Source organism: Stegostoma tigrinum, chromosome 21, assembly GCF_030684315.1.
Source record: "Stegostoma tigrinum isolate sSteTig4 chromosome 21, sSteTig4.hap1, whole genome shotgun sequence".
Classification (NCBI taxonomy): domain Eukaryota; kingdom Metazoa; phylum Chordata; class Chondrichthyes; order Orectolobiformes; family Stegostomatidae; genus Stegostoma; species Stegostoma tigrinum.
The window spans coordinates 7,374,822-7,390,288 of record NC_081374.1 but is presented as its reverse complement, the minus strand read 5'-3'; the positions used below and the strand labels follow the sequence as shown (position 1 = coordinate 7,390,288).

General features: G+C 42.3%; 1 protein-coding gene across 3 annotated transcripts in view; it reads left to right on the top strand.

Annotated features, from left to right (window-relative positions):
* The first annotated feature begins 5,288 nt into the window (after nt 1-5,288).
* The window catches only part of LOC125462683 (cyclin-dependent kinase 18-like), a 181,461-nt gene continuing 171,282 nt past the window's right edge, over nt 5,289-15,467 (top strand). For all 3 annotated transcript variants that reach the window (XM_048552919.2, XM_048552912.2, XM_048552915.2), the window contains exon 1: nt 5,289-5,387. The gene's annotated coding sequence lies outside the window, so the exon portion shown is untranslated. The remainder of the gene's footprint in view (nt 5,388-15,467) is intronic.

The window sequence follows — 15,467 nt, the reverse complement described above, 5'->3', positions numbered from 1 at the left end:
TTCATGGTACATTAATTTATAACCGCAATAATATTCCACACAACTGACCCAATGTAGCCTTCCAAGCAGAAAGGGAAAGATCAAAGAGACTAAGGTTTGGGAGGCCAGTTCTCACTTTAGAATCATAGAATAGTTGCAACACACAGAAGGAAGCCATTCAGCCTGTTTTTCCCTCTGCTGGCTCGCTGCAAGACCTACTTACTCCAGTTAATCCCACTCTCACACGTTTTGTTGCAACTCTGGGTTTAGTTTTGTTTCTCTTTTGAAATCAATAATATAACGGAAGTGCACACTCAGAAAAGGCTAAGTCATCAATTTTTTAAAAAATGATTTCACGAGGTAAATATTCCTGTACTTGTACGTAGGGAAAATGAAAGATATCAATGTGTCCTGCAGGAATTGTTGAATCTCTCTTTCGAAACATTTTATTTGATCCATCAATAAATTCTGTAGGATTGACAAACATTGATTGGTTTTAAGAATTGGTGATTCAGCAATGATCATTCCGTTTCAGTCTGCAGTCAATTTGAATGCCATCTACTGGGCTGATGCTCAACTTTCGTTTTTCTAGAAAAGAGAGCCCCCTGGTTTTTCCTCATTCTGAATCTTTCCTTACTGTTATCAATTCCATTTTCCAAACTGCTTTCAATCGGTAGCCTAACATACTCTCTGAGGCAAACTGCTTAACCACATTTTATACCAGAACTAGAATATCTGCAGCACCTTAAATCTATCAATCATGGTCTTGAAATTTCTAATCATCCCTGAGTGAGATCCAAAGCCTTGTTGTTAGGAGGAGTTGGATTTTAGCCAACTTCTATGAAAGAAAGTCTTTCCTGATTTCAATCCTCTGTCGCCCAGCTTATGCCTCTGTATTACTTCACTGCTTCTTCCACGAGTAGTAATGGGCTCTCCGTATTGATCCTTTTGAGTTTTTTTAAACATTTAAACACCTCAATTTGCAATACTCAAAGGAATACAGCTAGGTTTATGCAGTTGCCCTGATAACTTAATCCACTGAATCTCACTAATATTTGGGGAGATGGTGACATAATAAAATGTCACTGGACTAATAAACCAAAAAGCCACGGGGAACATGGCAACAGATGGATTTTAAATTCAATCAATGGATCGAGAAAGTAAGGCTATTCTGAAATGATGAAACTACCGATAGTTGTAAAAATCCACCTGGCTCATCAATGTCCTTCAGAGAAGGAAATCTGCCATCCTTATCTGGTCTGGCCTACATGTGACTCCAGACCCACAGCAATGTAGTTGACACTAATATGGCTTCAGCAAGCCACTCAACTCAAAATCAATTAGGGATGAGCAACAAATTCTGGCCTTGTCAGCGATGGTCACATCCCATGAAGGAATAAACAATAGGAATGGCCGTGAACCAATCCCAGCTGTCTGTAAATACTGGCTTAAGGCAACATTGGACTTGACTTTGATGATTCCCTCATTGCTAACATTGAGCACCTTAGTTATTATTATGGAAGACTATGGATGATAATGGCTGGCAAGGAAGGCAAAGCAAACTCACAAAGCAACCAAGTATTAGCTGTGACGTTCCATTCAGTTTCCAGTTGCTTGATTGAATGACAGATACTTAAATATGTTTGTAATGAGATAAACATCATTGTTAAATTACAACTCATTAACAGGACAGAACAATTACAGGTCTGATGCAGGACATTTGAAAGATTAATTATGGAACAATTGATAGCACGCACCCATTCAAACTGATTATTACTCTGCACTAATGCAAATCTTCACTTACAGTAATTGTGTATCACTGTACGATGAAAATAAAATCTATCATGATCCTGAATCAATGGAAGATGCAGCATTAAATTCAGCAAGATTCTGCAGTGAAGGCAGTCAAAAGAATTTCATAAGTTGCCAGGACAAGTTATTAACATATTAATCAAATATTGTCATTTATCTACTGCCTGCATTTTAAGATATAACAAGTAGCTGTTGGAACAACACAGTGTGTTAGGGCAGGAAGGAGGTGAGGGGTGGGAGTTAGTTTTGTTCTTTTAATGAGAAATGAAAAAATTCTTCAATGAATTATGAATCATTTATTGCTCCCTTTCTTTTACAAACTTTTGTGCTACTCAGCACGAAGGATATGGAATAATCAATGGCAAGCCACTGTACACAAGGAACAATAAACAAGCCTCAGCTAACCTGACTTTATTTCCCTGTATTAGGGCCTCTTTGAAAAAATAGACAAGGATAAAGGTGCATGGGGGCAGTACCACCTCCAGATTCTTCACAGGTCACATACCATTTCAAAGGGAACATATATTGTTCCCTTAAAAAACAATCCCTGAAAGAACTGTGGATGCTGTAAATCAGAAACAAACACAAAAATTTTTGGAAAAGCTCAGCAGGTCTGGCAACATCTGTGGACAGAAATCAAAGTTAATGTTTTGAGTCCAGAGATCCTTCCTCAGAATGGTTCTGAGAAAGGTTGGGGTGGAAGTTGTTGGAGAAGTGGATGAAGTTCAAGCTCCTCTGGGGAGCATGAGGCGGCGCCAATACAGCCATCAATGTAACGGAGGAAGAGGTGGGGTTTGGGGCCTGTGTAGGTGCGGAAGACGGACTGTTCCACGTAACCTACAAAGAGGCAGGCATAGCTTGGGCCCATGCGGGTACCCATGGCCACCCCCTTTGTCTGTAGGAAGTGGGAGGAATTGAAAGAGAAGTTGCTTGGGATGAAGACGAGTTCAGCTAGGCGGATGAGAGTGTCGGTGAGCTTGAACAGTTCATCCACTTCACTAAAACCTTCCACCCCAACCTCAAGTTCACCTGGGCCATCTCCAACACATCCCTCACCTTCCTGCACCTCTCAGTCTCCATCTCAGGCAACCAGCTAGAAACTGAGGCCCATTTCAAGGCCACCAACTCCCACAGCTACCTAGAATACACCTCCTCCCACTCACCCTCCTGCAAAAATTCCATCCCCTATTCCCAATTCCTTCGCCTCTGCCGCATCTGCTCCCAGGATGAGGCATTCCACTCCCGCACATCCCAGATGGCTGCGTTCTTCAAGGACTGCAACTCACCCCCCCCCCCCCGCAGTAGTCGAGAATGACCTTGACCGTGTCTCCTGCATTTCCTGCAACTCATCCCTCACACCCTGCCCCCGCCACAACCGCCCAAAGAGGATCTCCCTCGTTCTCACACACCACCCCACCAACCTCCGGATACAACGCATCATCCTCCAACACTTCCGCCATCTACAATCCGACCCCACCACCCAAGACATTTTTCCATCCCCACCCCTGTCTGCTTTCCGGAGAGACCACTCTCTCCGTGACTCCCTTGTCCGCTCCACACTCCCCTCCAACCCCACCACACCTGGCACCTTCCCCTGCAACCGCAGGAAATGCTACACTTGCCCCCACACCTCCTCCCTCACCCCCATCCCAGGCCCCAGGATGACTTTCCATATTAAGCAGATGTTCACCTGCACATCTGCCAATGCAGTATGCTGTATCCATTGTGCCCGGTGTGGCTTCCTCTACATTGAGGAAACCAAGCGGAGGCTTGGGGACCCCTTTGCAGAACACCTCTGCTCGGTTTGCAATAAACAACTGCACCTCCCAGTCGCGAACCATTTTAACTCCCCCTCCCATTGCTTAGACAGCATGTCCATCATGGGCCTCCTGCAGTGCCACAATGATGCCACCGGAAGCTTGCAGGAACAGCAACTCATATTCCGCTTGGGAACACTGTAGCCCAATGGTATCAATGTGCACTTCACAAGCTTCAAAATCTCCCCTTCCCCCACCGCATCCCAAAACCAGCCCAGCTTGTCCCCGCCTCCCTAACCTGTTCTTCCTCTCACCTATCCCCTCCTCCCACCTCTAGCAGCACCTCCATTTCCTACCTACTAACCTCATCCCACCTCCTTGACCTGTCCATCCTCCCCGGACTGACCTATCCCCTCCCTACCTCCCCAACTATACTCTCCTCTCCACCTATCTTCTCCTCTATCCATCTTCGGCCCGCCTCCCCCTCTCTCCCTATTTATTCCAGTTCCCTCTACCCATCCCCCTCTCTGATGAAGGGTCTAGGCCCAAAACATCAGCTTTTGTGCTCCTGAGATGCTGCTTGGCCTGCTGTGTTCATCCAGCTTCACACTTTGTTATCTTAACTTTAGTACTGCCTCATTAGGAGTTAGGTACCAATGTGTCAGTGTCTGTGACCCTCCACTTTTTATATGTCAGCCAGAGCTCCCTGGTTGAACCAGATTAACAGCTCCATTCAAGAAACTCAATTTCTATGAGGCCCAGCTGAATGACCTCATTACAGTCATTAGATGGGGAGGTGATGGCATACTAGAATTATCACTAGACTGTGAATCTAGAGACCCAGATAACATTATGGTAACCTGGGTTTGAATCCATGACAGGTGGTAGGATTTGAATTCAGTAAATATCTGGAATTGAGAATCTAATGATGACCGTGTATCCAATGCCAATTGCCAGAAAAACCTATCTGGCTCATTAATGTCCTTTGGGGAAGGAAACTGCCATCCTTACCCAGTCCGGCCTACATGTGACTCCAGACCTGCAGCAATGTGGTTGACTCTTCCCTGGGCAATTAGGGATGCGCAATAAGTGCTGCCTGGCCAGAGATGCCCTCCTCCCATGAATGAATAAAGAAATAAACAAAAACTCCCTTCCTTCTTTCCTCTCTTTTTTCCTTTCTTGCCTTTATCCGTTCATCCCATCTGTCTGTCTGTATCTATCTATCTATCTATCTGTCTATCTATCTATCTATCTATCTTTCCATCAATCACTTTACTTTGTTTAGTCTTTCAAGTGGTTTAACAGACCATGCTGTAGAGCCTATACATTATACACAGGGTAACTAAATGTTCAAAGCTGCTGTAGTTTCATTCATTTTACAATCATGATGTAGTTTCAGAATACGCCAGGATGACAGCAAAATCTAAAAATATCTCTCACACCTTTCTCCTTTCTTTCAACACTCTTAACAGTTTCATTATAGATTAATAATCATTAAACTGCAAACTCTTCTGTTGCCATGGTTATGTTTTGGACAGTTCTTTTCATCTTTGAAGATCACTGTCTTTTTCAGTCAGGAGCAAATATTTAATAAAAGCCTGATTACAAAGAAATAGCAAGGAAACCAATTCCCACCCCCATTCATTTCACAGATATTAGATGGAGGCGCTCATGGGTACTGTGTACATGACCAATAATAGCACAGACCATTTCATCTCTAGTATTCTAAGACTGCATATTCTCCAGACAAACAACATGTACCAGTCTGGGGAAGGATGGCTTTCTGCTGGCAAAATTTGTACTCTGCAGTAAAACTGTGCTCAGACGACAGGATGTGGAGTAAGTATAAACACACTGTTATTGTATGCCATCTTGCTCATTTTAGATCTTATCTTGCTTTTTGATGAGTTGACATTTTGATGATGGGAATATATTATAAAATAATTCATGAAGCAGGAAACTGCAGACACTGTAAATTTTTGAGTACGAAATAGAAAATGCTGGAAATAGTCTGCAGATTCAGGCAGCATCAGTGGAGAGAGAAACTGCATTAGCATCTCAGGTTAATGACCCTGTATCAAAAACTCTGACAAAAGGTGGACCTGACACATTGCGCCAGTAGACATATAGCCACTGGAACAGCACAGACTGGACCTTCAGGCTCCCAGGTGCAACAGATCCCTTGTGAATCGCCTGGAAAGCTAAAGATTCCGGTGGGCAATTATCCTGTGTCTGGGAGTCTCCGAAAGAAACTATTGAATTTAAAAGGTTTGGAGGGTTCTGCTTCAATTAAGTTAATAGTTACCCAAAAAAATTAGAGGATTATGAACCTAGACTAACTCCTGGTTAAATATTAAACTGAATTCCGGCTTCACCATTCACTCTTCAACACCCTCCACTTAGCTCTTAAACATCCTAAATTCATAAGAAAACTAGCCTGGACCTGAAAATCCAACCCAACATGTTTCCACTACCTCATCCAGGACCTAAAAACCCACCTCATCTGCTCTAACACACTCGATGTCTCCCCTCACCCAACTGAAACTGACCTAACCTTCCATCCCTGAACACCCTTCCCACCCTCCCCACCAATCCTTATATCTCCACCCTAGTGGATCTGATAGACCTTCAACCACTCTCCTCTCACTGCTAGACCCAAACCCCACCCACCCCAACCCCCCACAATGGAGTGGAGGAATGGAGTGACAATGTGACTTTGATTGCTTCTTCTTGGAATACCCAGGTGCTTAACTGTTGGAAGTCTATGGGACGAATGAGGCTTGAAGTTCGACATGCTCACTTGTAGAGTCATAGAGTCACAGAGCACGAACAGACCCTTTGGTCCAAACGATCCATGCCAACCATAATTCCAAACTAAACTAGTCCCACCTGCCCGCGTATGGCCCACACACCTCTGAACATTCCTTATTCCTGTACTTATCCAAATGTTTTTTAAATGTCGTAACTGTACCCCCATCCACCACTTCCTCTGGAAGTTCATTCCAACACAAACTACTCACCATTCAAAAACAAAGCCCCTCACGTCTTTTTAAAATCTTTCTCCTCTCACCTTAAAAATGTGACCCAAATTTTGAAATCTCCCACTGTAGGGAAAAGATACCTGCCATTCATCTTATCCATACTCATTATTTTATGAACCTCTACAAAGTCACCTCTCAAACTCCTATGCTCCAGTGGAATAAAGTCCCAACCTACCTCGAGAGGGTAATGGATTCTGCCTCATTGGGGGCATTTAGGCGGCTATTAGATAGGCATACGGATGATAGTATAAGGTAGGGGTGGAGGTTAGATAGACCTTAGGTTTAGGGTAAAAGTTCGGCACAACATCGTGGGTCAAAGGGCCTGTACTGTGCTGTACTGTTCTATGTTTCTATCCAGCCTCTCTTTATAACTCAATCCCTCCGTACCTGGCAACATACAGTTAAATCTCTTCAGAACCCTCTCCAGCTTAATAATATTAAAATTAATAACAACATTAATGATTGCAGTGGCTGTAAAACCACTGCAGTGCCTGATCTTCTTCATCTCCCAACAGGATATGTTAACATTGCTCTCAACTGTATTTGCTGCATTGGATCTATTGATCTGCTGAAAGCTGGGCATTTCATCCCAAACTTTGATGCATGGAAAACCAATTCCTGTGTCCCAAGATATCCCTGACTCAAGCCAAAGCTTTTTATCAATGCTTAACTTGTAAATATTACCATTTAGGGGCACTACATTATGAAGAGGCTGTTTAGCCCCTTGATCCTATTTTGCTATTCAACGGTACCAATGCTGATCTGTGACCTAACCCTGTATCCTCTGATAGCCTTGGCTGGCCAGAATCTCTCAATCTCCACTTTAAATTGATCTATTGTTAGTCGAGGAAAAGAATTTCAAAATTCCACCTCTCTTTGCATGTTGCAGTTTTCTTACTTCCATTGCTGAAAGATCTGACTTGAAATTATTTGCTTCTATTTTCTAGTCCTAGATTCCAGAAACATCTGAAATAGTTTCTCTCAAAACACCCTATTCATTCTCCTTAATATCTTTACAAATTTGATCAAACAACTCAACCCATCTCGACTCCACTGAACAGTGGATAGTATCAAATCCCTCTAACCCTTATGGTCAAGATATCATTTCCATAAATGTACACTGCACTCATTCAAAAGTCAATAAGTTTTGTAATGCGTGGCCCCAGAACTACTCACAGGCACTACTCACATTATTCCCTTGTTTCCAGTTGTACATATGTAAATGACAATCTTCCAAAAATCTTTTTGAATTACTTTGTGTACCTGTGCATCCCATTTCAATGATTTATGTATCTGAATCCCGAGTCTCAATGGAATTCCACTGATTCTAAACCTGTCACTGTTTCAAAAGTACTAGTTATTTATTTTTATGTCTAAAGTGAATACTGCATATTTGTCAAATTAAAATTCAATTGTCACAGTTGTGCCATTTCATTTAGTCTATGTAAGATTAGAGACCACAAGAAATAGGAATATGAGGAGGCCATTCAGCCCTTTGAGCCTGCTCTGTCTTTCAGTAGGGTCACAGCCAATCCAACATTTCTCTCAACAAATTTTCTGCCCTTTACCCTTAACTCTTGATTCAGCTACTGATCAAGGATCTATTTATCTCAGCCTTAAGTATACACAAGGACTCTGTACTCACAGCTCTCTGTGGCAAAGAGTAATGAAGACTCTCAACTCTCTCAGAGAAGAAATCCCTTGTCATCTTGTCTTAAATTGGTGCCCTTCATTCTGAGACTATTTCCTCTTGTCCTAGACACTCCCATGAGGCGAAACATTCAGCATTTACCCTTAAGAGTCCAATATGTTTGAATGAGTTCACCTCTCATTCTTCGAAGTTCCAAAGAGTAGAGTCCAATCTGTTTAGTCTTTTCTCAGAAGATGAGCTCTCCATACCAGGAATCATCCCAGTGTGCCTTCTCTGAACTCCGCTAATGAAATAAAACCATTCCTTAAATAAGGGGATCAAAACTGCTCAAAGTACTCCACATGTAGTCTCACCAGCACCTCATACAGTTACGGAAATATGTCCCCACTCTTTCACTCCAAGACCCTTGAAATAAGAACTGAAAGAACTGCAGATGCTGTAAATCAGGAACAAAAGCATAGGTTTGCTGGAAAAGCTCAGCAGGTATGGCTGTATCTGTGAACAAGTGCAGGCTCATGATATGGGGAGGCAATGGCCTGGTAGTATTGTTGCTGGGCTGATAATCCAGAGACCCAGACAGTTATCTGGGACCTGGGTTCAAATCCCACCATAGCAGATGGTGGAATTTGTTTTTAATTAAAGTATCTGGAATTAAGAATCTAATGATGTCTGTGAATCTATTGCTGATTGTTGGGAACAACCCATCTGGTTCACTAATGCCCTTTGGGAAAGGAAACTGCCATCCTTACCTGGTCTGACCTACATGTGACTCCAGACCCATAGCAATGTGGTTGATTCTTAACTGCCCCTCTGGGCAATTAGGGATGGGCAATACATGCTGGTTTAGACAGCGACACCTTCATCTTGTGAATGAATAATGAAAGGGAAACAATCAGAATTAACGTTTCAGGTCTGATGAGCCTTCCTCAGAAATACCCTTGAAATAAGGATCAACATTCCATTTGCTTTCCTGATTACCTGCTGCCCCTGTGTGCTAGCTTTCTGTGTCTTGTGTACAGGTTCCCCCAGGTTCCTTTGTGTTGCAGCTTTCTGCTACATTCACCTGTGCAACAGGACTGAAATAGGCCGATCACCCCCTTGAGCCTGGTCTGCTATTCAATAAGATTGTGGCTGCTCTATTTGCGTTCAAAATTCTATCCCCGATAAACTTTGATTGTCTGCTTAACAAGAATGTATTCAGAGGTCGATTTATCCACACCGAATAATAAAGCGAGGAATGATCTACATGTTGTATAATGTAAATTCTATTTTGATATATGTATTTACGTTTTGCATTAATGAAAAGTTTACACGGTTACAAGACTTTGACATTGTGAAGTGAATAATAAGGCTTGTCAGCAAATTTGTGAATAAAAGGATTGAAACAGCCTGGTTCAAAATCAATTAAAGGATTAATTAAAAAAAGATAAAACAGTTGTTTTTTTAAGGTTGGAGGAAAACGTGCAGTGGTGCTCCTAAGAGTTTTGAGGAAGGACTGTTGATGTTTTTAGTTTGTGGGAAATGGGAATACAGGGAACATTTTGAAAATTGAATTGACGTACAAAATTGAAATGTGCTAAAAGGGGAGGAAGAAAGGAACAAACCTCAAGAGGATATACACAGATTCGTGAAATGAGTGGACACATGATAGATGGTGTAAACACAGAATGTTATGACAATAAAGTTACTTTTTAGTGTGAAGACTGAGGAGAGACAATGTGAGTTAATTGTTACAATTTTAAAGCTGGTGGAAGAACAGAGAGACCTGGAAATGTTTGTGCACAGATATTCAAAGGTGTTACAGCAGGTTGACGAAACACATAATAAATCATACAGAATCCTGTGTTTTATAGACACTAAAATTGATTGGAAAAGCCAGGAATATGGCATTATGAGAGACATGGAATTCTTGATGATATAACCCCTGATCACATATTTCTTACCTCAGTGGAGAGAAGACTCCTGTCCAGAATGAGCATGGAAAAAGGGAGGAATCTTGGACATTACACTAAAGGCCATATAGAATCATAGAGCCATTGAGTCATACAGCATAGAAACAGCCCCTTTGGCCCACCATGTCTATGATGACCAACAAACACCAACAAACTTTCCAAAATAATGAACACAGCAGGCCAAGCAGCATCTCAGGAGCACAAAAGCTGACGTTTCGGGCCTAGACCCTGAAGCTCTCTGATGAAGGGTCTAGGCCCGAAACGTCAGCTTTTGTGCTCCTGAGATGCTGCTTGGCCTGCTGTGTTCATCCAGCCTCACATTTTATTATCTTGGAATTCTCCAGCATCTGCAGTTCCCATTATCTCTCACCAACAAACTTTCCGGTGGCTCAGTGGTTAACACTGCTGCCTCACAGCTCCAGGGGCCTGGGTTCAATTTCAGCCACAGGCAACTGTCTTTGTGGAGTTTACACATCCTCTCTGGGTGCTCTGATTTCCTCCCACAGTCCAAAGGTGTGCAGGTTAGGTGGGTTATCCATGGGAATTACAGGGAATGAGGTGGGTCTGTGTACTTGCCTCCACAATTCTCTCAGACAGCATATTGCATGTGTACAAGATGATGAGAGGCATAGATAGCCGGAGACTTTTTCCCAGGGTGGAAATGACTATTACGAGGGGGCGTAATTTTAAGGTGATTGGGGGAAGGTATAGGGGAGATGTCTGAGGTAGGTTCTTCACACAGAGAGTGGTGGGTGTGTGGAATGCGCTGCTGGCAGTGGTAGTGGAGTCAGATACATTAGGGACTTTTAAGCCACTCTTGGGTAGGCACATGGAGGATAGTAAAATGGAAGGTATGCAGGGTAGATTGGTCTTAGTAGGATAATAGGATGGCACAACATTGAGGGCTGAAGGGCCTGTATTGTGCTGTACTGTTCTATGTTCTGTTTGGGATACTCTTCAGAGGGTTGGTGTGGATTGGTTGGGCTGCATGGCCTGTTCCCACACTGTAAGGATTCTATGAAACCTGCACTTGGTCTATGGACTCCATTTTAAGTTGTCATCCAGATTCTTCTTAAATGTTACGAGACTTCTTGCCTTCACCACCCTTTCAGACAGCATGTTGCATTTGGCTACCACCTTCTGAGTGAAAACACTTTTTTTCTCAGATCTCTTCTAAACCACAGACTCTTTTCCATAAACTTATGCTGTCTGGTCTTAGACTGGGAAAAATAATTCTGCATGATTTATTCCGTCCAAGCCTCTCATAACTTGTAAACTTCAATCAGATACCCCCCTCAGCCTCCTCTGTTCCAAGGAATACAGTCTATCCTCATAACTGAGGCTTTCCACTCTAGAATCCTGGTGAATCTCCTCTGCACTGTCTCTAGTGCAGCCATGTCTTTCAGATAGCGTGGTGACCCAAACTGCACACATGTTCTATCCAATATTTTATAAAATTGCAACAAGACTTTCTTGCTCCTACATTGTATGCCCTGGCTAACGAAGACAAACATCCCATTGGCCTTCTTCACCACCCTGTCTACCTGTGCTGACACCTTAGGGGATCTGTGGACTTGCGCACCAAGATCCCTTTGTTCCTCAGTACTCCCCAGGGACCTACTATTCTATGTGTATATCCTTCCTTTATTAGACTGCCCAAAATACATTACCTCACACTTATCAGGATTAAATTCTATCTGCCATTGCTCTGCCTAATTTAGCAGCTGATCAATATTAAACTGCAGCCTGAGACCACCCTCCTCACAATCAACAGCACCACCATTTTCGTGTCATCTGCAAAGTTACTATTGATACCTCCTACATGCACATCCAAGTCATTAATGCACATGACAAACAGCAAAGGTTCCAGAACTGAGCCCCATGGTACACCACTGGTCACGGGCTTCCAATTACAAAAACATTCCCCGTCATCACCTTTGCTTTCTATGTGCATGCCAATTTTGGATCTATTTTGCCAACATGCCTTGGATCCCATGGTATGTTACTTTTTGGACAAGCCTTTCATGTGGGTCCTTGTCAAAGGCATATCAGAAGTCCATGTAAAGCATAACAACTGGCACTACCCTCATCAATATATTCAGTCACCTTGACAGAAAACTCAAATTAAGTTTGAAAGACGGGATCTCACTTTAACAAACCCTGACTATCCCTGACCAACCCCTATATTTCCAAGTGTTGAATAATCCTGTCTCTGAGAATTTTTTCCAATGATTTTCCTACCAACTGACATCAGACCAACTGGTCTGTATCGACCTGACCTATCCCTGCTGTGGAACCACATTAACTAACTCTCAGACATCTAGCACTTCACTTGCCAGCAAAGTATTAAATATCTCCACCAGGGCCCCAGCAATTTCCTCTCTTGCCTCCCAAAACAGGTTGGGATTCATCTCATCAGGCCATGGGCATTTATGTACCTTCGCGTCCACTGAAGTATCTGACTACATCTCGCTATTAATCTTAAAGTGTTCTAGAACCTCACCACCCCAACTGAATTCCCTGGCTACAATGTCTTATTTCTGTTTGAATATAGATGAGAAATATTAATTTAAGACCTTACCCAAGTTTAATGGCTCCACGCACAAGTTGCCCCATCGGTCTTAAATAGGTCCCACTCTTTCCCTGGGTATCATTTTGCTCTTAATATACTTATGTGGTATGTACTGACACAAACAGCTCTCCTGAGTGCTCTTCAAACATTGCACCCCATCAAATTCTTTCACACAATGCTGATACCAGTTGAAGCTAACAAAATTGAAATCTCTACAATTATAAACCTGATCCTCTCACACGTTTCTGTGATTTGCCTACTTAGTTGCTCCTCTACGTCTCTGTGGTTGTTGGGAGGACTGCAATATAATCCCAGCAAAATAATCACCCTTTCTTATTTCTAAGCTCTACTCAAATAGCCTCATTTGAAAACACACCTTTATTGCTGATGAGATGGTTTCCTTTATCAATAACACAATGCCCCCCCCCCCTTAACTTCCCCATCACTTCTGAAATTTCAATACCTGTCCTGTTGAGCTGCTAGTCCTGTCCTTCCATCAACCATGTCTCATTGATTGCAACAATCTCATATTCCCATATGTTGAGTAATGCTTATATTCATCTGCCTTGCCAGTCAAGCTCCTCGCATTAAAATACATACAATTTACATTGCTCGACCTCTCGTGTGCTTTGTCCTGTCCATGTCTTCTCTACGTACTGTACTGTCACAGCATTCCTTCTATATCTGATTGGACCTTATTACCGGGTTTACATTTGCCAGATCAGTTCAAAACCTTCCCAAACAAGCATGAACTGTTGAGAATCTATCTATCTCTATCTGTGACCCTGCAGACGTGTACATATGTAAAGAAATTAGTGCATAACATAACAAGTTAGAATTAGAGTATTGCAGAATCCCTGCTAAGGGGAAGCAGGCCATTTAGCTAACACTGACCCTCTGAACAGCACCCTACCCAGACCCATCCTCCCACCCTGCTGTTGTAACCCTGCATTTCCCTTGGCTAATCCACCTCGACACTATGAGGCAATTTAGCAGGGCCAATCCACCTAATCTGCACATCTTTGGACATTGAAAAGCCTAATGTGCAAATAGCTTCAGAGGCAGTGCCATGTGCAGGCATCCACAGTCAAAGATTCTCCAGACTGGTATCTTGATATGCAGATAGCAGTATCAGTTTAAAACACAAAATAAAAAAAAAGTTATACCAAACACTGACTGGAATATTGCACACTATTCTAGGCATCCCACTTAAAGAAGCAATTTAAGGATGACTTTGGAAAGGATGCAGTGGGGACTCATTCCAACAGTTCTAGGGATGTGTCTGCAAATAAACTTTGGATCAGAAAAATAAAGATTTGATAGAGGTGCTTAAAAATCATATAAATAAACAGAATTTCTTTTCTAATAACTGAACATTTGATTGTCGGAAGGCACAGATTTGAGGTGATTGGAAAAACAACCGCAGACCACATGAGAAAAAAGTTTCTTTATACAATAATATTTAGGATTTGGAACAAACCTCGGAGGCAGTTGGTGCAAATTTGACAGTAGCTTTCAACTGTGAATTGGTTAAATATTTATAGGAGAAAACATTAGCAGGAATATGGGGAAAGAGCAGGGGAATAGGAATCACTGGATTGCGCTTTGAAAGAGTCACCAGAGATGGAATGGGCCAAATGGCCTCCATTTTAACTGTGCTGTTCTATGATTCTATGGATAGCATTAATATTGACATAACTTCAAAGTTAATCAAATGAAACCCAACAGAACCAGAAGTTGTTGCAAATGTTGGCAGATTATGCACATTATATGAGCCAAAGATTGCATACCTTTCCAGAACCTGGAATTTTGGAGCAAGGACGTGTTAAATGTTTTCATTCTCATTTGTTTTTATATCTCACGCATGCACTCTACAGGCTAAAATTAGAATATTCAGAAAGCAACAGCAAATTAGAACTGAAGACCTGCTGATTGCACCAATAAACAGACAGCAAGTGAGAATGCACACCACCAGCCAACAAGTTAAACAAAAACCTTCCCATCAAAAGTCCTCAGCCAACAGAAGAGAATGCAAACAAATTAATCATGGTTAATACTCCTTCTAACAGTGAATATGCTAATTAACACAATCAGTAGGCCACTCAGACCATTGACACCTTAGGCAGGATAGAGTGGCCATGTTGGGAGTACAATATTCTTCCTCAGGTAGCTCAGGGAATTTGGCATGTTCAACAATTTCTACAGATGCACCATTGAAAGCATACTGTCCAAGTACATAACGGTATTATATGGCAACTGCTCTTCCCAGGACAGTAAGAAACTCCAGAAGGTGATGTGTACAGCCCAGACTATCACAGAAACCAAATTTCCACCCATGGACTCCATTTACACAGCTCGCTGCTGCAGAAAGGCTGCCAACATGATCGAAGACCCATCGCACTCTGGTAATTATCTCCTACAACCACTTCTGTCAGGCAGGAGATACAGAAGCCTAAACACACACACCAGCAGGCTCAGGAGCAGCTTCTTCCTGACCATTATTAGACTGATGAATGGACTCTCTTGCTTCAAATAGTGCTGATCTTGCTAATGTTGTTCTCATCTAGTACACGCCCTGTGCAATGTAACCTGTATGCCTCTGTTTAAGTATTTTTGATCTGCCTGTACTATTCATAAACAAAGGTATTCACTGTACTTTGACACACGTGAGAACAAGTCAATCATTTAATCAATCAATGTAAG